We start from the raw sequence: 4406 nt of genomic DNA on the forward strand, positions 1-4406 counted from the left end.
GTTACACCAATCACATACCCATATGATATTCCATCATTAATATTAGACAACACATAATCATATCATCTATACATCATATAATCTGATATTCACTCTATGACCCGAAGGTACCTCTCTATTCCATTTATTATTCTGTGACAAATGAAGCCTGGTATCTGCCCGGGATTCCTCTATGACCCGAAGGTCCCTCTGTAATTAGACTCATAGGTCCCTTTATATTTGACCCGAAGGTCCCTCTGTTTTTGACCCGTAGGTCCCTCTGTATTTTCAGATTCAGGACAAGACCGTCACAGATCCTCTTTAATCATATGATTCATGTACTTTCAATACCATATGTAAAATGTATCAATTCTATCATCTGCATATCCATATTATATTCTATCAAATAATTCCAATACGATATATAAATGCATATCTCTTACACGAATCATATATTCATCTCATATTCCACTATATAAACCAATCCCAACAATTTATCACATAGCACTTGTAAAATTATAGCACTTGTAAAATTAAAAATATGATATATACACACTTAATTAAGCTATATAATCTAATCGAGCCCATGACTCTTCCCTTTCAAACCTTGATCCTAAATAGGAACTTAGTAAGCAAACGTGTGTGTTTAAGAGATAATTTAAGAATTTAATTACATCCCTAACCTCTTCATCTTCGGACTTTCACTTTCTGCCTCTCGACTCCAAAGTCCCTTTTTTTTAAAAAATTATGCTTCAAGACCTATTTATAGTAATTTCTAGTCGGTTATGGAAATGAGATTCACATCTATCCACTTCTTCAGCTTATGCTTACTCTAAATTTCTTACACGTCATTTGAAATAAGGGAAAATCAAGGCATATAATAAAATTATTATAATAATGGTAATTAATCCTATTAACACTATTATAAAGAATTGCATATTGTTTGGAATTACACGCCATTACATGCATACAAATAACACATGTATGTGACTAAAATTAATACTCCACAATAAGGCTCATATGGTAAATGGAACTATTCTTAGTCCCGTACGAACATATACATAAACATATAGTATCATACTATTATTTTATCATTTTAATTGTTAATGCATCAATTATTTAATTTTACAAATGCTATCACAAGTGTATACATCTAGATACATAATTATATAACTAATTCAACCTTTCATAAATTACTTAATACCATATTTATAGCAATCCATTTATATATCTATAATTCCAATGAATATAAATGCTAATATGTAAAATAAAGCATGTTTTGGGTCATGGACGTCACAATCTAATTACCTCAATTTTTGTTTTTTCATGCATTTGAGAATGTACATTTTTGTTGTGATGTGAGAATTCAAAGCCAAGAGTTGGTTGTGCTACTTCGTGGTCAAGCTTTGCTAGCAATGCTTGGTGCACTTTACCTTCCTAAGTTATTCTATTGTTTCTGTCCCGCGATTTTTTTAGAACTTTGTTCTGTTGTTCGGTTTTCTAGGATGGGTATACAGTGGTTGCTTTAGATGGTCCTGGTGAGTATCCGGTTATCACTAAGTCACGAGCGGGTGATGATGGTATTGATGTCACAGTGACTTCTGGAACAGTTGCTTATGTCACAACTGGAGGTTAGCCATCTGGTGGTAAAGATTTTACTCATTTTTTCCCTCTTTAGCCTCATCTCGTATTAATTGATAGTGCACTATTTCTTAGAGAGAGTAGAAATTCTTTGAGTTTTAGGGAGTTGATGTTAGAAGTAATTAAAGTAAGCAACCAAAGGCTCAATAAGATCAGCCTGCTTGTGATGCTGCTTTGGAAGAAAATGAAGATCATGAGGAATCAAGTGATGCATGAGCTCAGTGTGCTGAGCTAGCCACAATCCAAGAGTTAGTTAGCACAAGTGCATCTGGATTGAAGGACCACAAGTCGTACAAGGATATGTTGATTGGAGAATGAGTGAAGATAGATTATGAGTGCTCTGTTATGATTAATATGTTAAGCATAGATTAAGGAGAGTTTCTGGTAGATTCGATTGTGTTGTATAAATCCATAATGTTGGTTTAGCATTACTGATTCAATGAAATACACATTCTCTCCTCTAATACTTCGAGCAATACAGCTTTACACTTTATCAATATGAAAAGCTACATTTTCCTTTTATGGTATCAAAGCAGGTTAATCCTGACTCTTGTACCTTGCTTCCTGCTTTTATCTTTACCTAAAAATGGCTGAATCCAACGATTCAAGCGCCACTTCTATTCCTCTTATTACATTACCCATTTTCTCTCAAATCCCTCTAATATCAGTCAAGTTGACTGATGGGAATTTTCTGATCTGGCAGCAGCAAGTAGAGATTGCCGTTTGGGGTTATGGATTGGAAGACTTTCTCACTGGAGAAGCTAAACCACCACCAAAAATGGTGGAAGATTCAGAGGAAGGCACAATGGTGCCAAATCCACAATAAACCACCTGGCAAAGACAAAACAGAAGAGTAGCAAGCTGGCTTCTGTCATCCCTATCAGAGAATGCTTTGCTGATTGTTGTGGGGCTTAGGTCTTCATCAGAGATATGGAATGCCTTGGAGACCAACTTTGCCAGTAGATCCACAGCTAAAGTATTGCAATACAGGCAACAGATGCAGAACCTCAGAAAAGGGTTCCATGCCTATGAATGAATATTTGGCCAAAATGAAAACATATTTTGATCTTTTGGGTTCTGTGGGGAGCAGGATTTCTGATGGAGAACAGGTTCTACACATTTTGGGAGGCCTTGGACAAGAATATGATCTTGTAGTTTGCTCCATTACATCCAAATCTGAGGCTTAGTTGGTTCCAGATGTGTGTGCCTTTCGAGGGAATCGGCGGCGGAGAGAGTGGGGAGGATGCCGATGACCTGGAGCAGTGGGCTGCGGTGGTCGCTGGTGACTTTGGTGTTGGAATTCATCGACTGAAGGAGCTTGAGGAGGAAGTATTCTGGAAAAGGAAAATTAGATCTCTTCACAAAATGAATAACATAAAGGAACACAAATAATAATAATAGTATTACTAAATATCATATCTTTATATACCTTCCCAAGTTTAGCAAGACCTGAAGTAACCGCATCAAGAGAAACACTGCCATCAGTCCATTTCTTTTCATGTATGATGATCACTGGCACCACGCCATTTGGTTTCTCCTTCGGACTCTCAGATTTCTCATCGCTTAGACGCCTCGATATAACAGCCTGCAGAGGAAAAGCACCACCATACTTTTAGATGAAAACAAGTTCACACAATTCATCTAAATACAAAGCTCATTCAACAAAAATGCAAGAACATTCATGAGGCTAAAATGGAAGAACTGAACCTGTGTCCTCAGGATAGCCTGGATATCGATTTTGCTCATAGCCGAATTCTTTTCTTTATGTTCAGAAGAGCCGCCGCTACTGCCGCCCGATGCTGGTCTATCATCCTAATTTTTCCTACTAGGAAGTCTCCCATTCCCAACAAGCGCAGAAACCTTTGTAATTCCAGCAGCTATATTAGCCATCTTCTTCCTCCCCGAGGAGTCCACTGCCGGTGATGCCCTAAGCCCGCCAGAGAGCCATCGAGCTGGAGACAACAACATCCTCCTCGCCACAATCGGGCTTGCCTGCCGCCTCCCAGCAGTCGGTGATGGCTGCCGGTACCTAGATGGCACTATTATTGCGGGCGGCGGAGAGAGCGGGGAGGATGCCGATGTCCTGGAGGAGAGGGCTGCGGTGGTCGCGGGTGACTTTGGTGTTGGAATTCATCGACTGGAGGAGCTTGAGGAGGATTCTGGGGGTTAGAGAGGCCATTTTGTAGAGAGGTGGAAAGGGGAAGGGACAAGAATTGAAAAGATTGAATGGTTTAAGAACTTTGGTGGAAGTGTTCTGGAAAAGGAAAATTATATACTCCTTCACAAAATGAAGGCCTCGGCTATAGCAGTGCCGTGCAATACGATATTATTCTCTGGTGCGTCTTACATTTTCCTATTTTCCTACCTTATTTTATAGAGTTCTCCTACTTACAAAAAGTAAAACCAAACCAATTTTATTTTTGTAAAGTCAATCTCTTCCTCCTAAATTTTGGGATGATGCTTTCCTTACAGCTGTTTACCTTATCAACCTGATGCCTTCCAAGACCATAAAAAATATGTCACCCTTTGAGAAGTTGCATTCATAGAAACTAGACGATACACATTTGAGGGTCTTTAGTTGTCTCTGCTACCCACTCACTAGACCATATAATCAGCATAAACTTGCTTTTAGGTCTATTGGAGCTATCTTTTTGGGATATAGTTCTGCTTATAAGGGATATAGTTCTGATCAGTATCAGCCAGCGCAACTATCAAAGCTCATTTTTTATAAAATTGAGAAGAATTTAGCATCATCAATAATATTCAGTATTGAAAATTCTGAAACA

The 4406-nt window shown here is 38.3% G+C and overlaps 1 long non-coding RNA gene across 1 annotated transcript; it reads right to left on the reverse strand.

Moving 5' to 3' along the window:
- Positions 1-264: 264 nt before the first annotated feature.
- Positions 265-696, reverse strand: LOC125200056. The gene is made up of 2 exons (XR_007172659.1): positions 663-696; positions 265-592 (listed from the first exon to the last, which is right to left on the reverse strand). It is a non-coding gene; the product is annotated as an uncharacterized LOC125200056 (long non-coding RNA).
- Between the last annotated feature and the right edge of the window lie 3710 nt (positions 697-4406).

Source organism: Salvia hispanica, unplaced genomic scaffold (assembly GCF_023119035.1).
Source record: "Salvia hispanica cultivar TCC Black 2014 unplaced genomic scaffold, UniMelb_Shisp_WGS_1.0 HiC_scaffold_787, whole genome shotgun sequence".
In the NCBI taxonomy this organism is placed as follows: Eukaryota; Viridiplantae; Streptophyta; class Magnoliopsida; order Lamiales; family Lamiaceae; genus Salvia; species Salvia hispanica.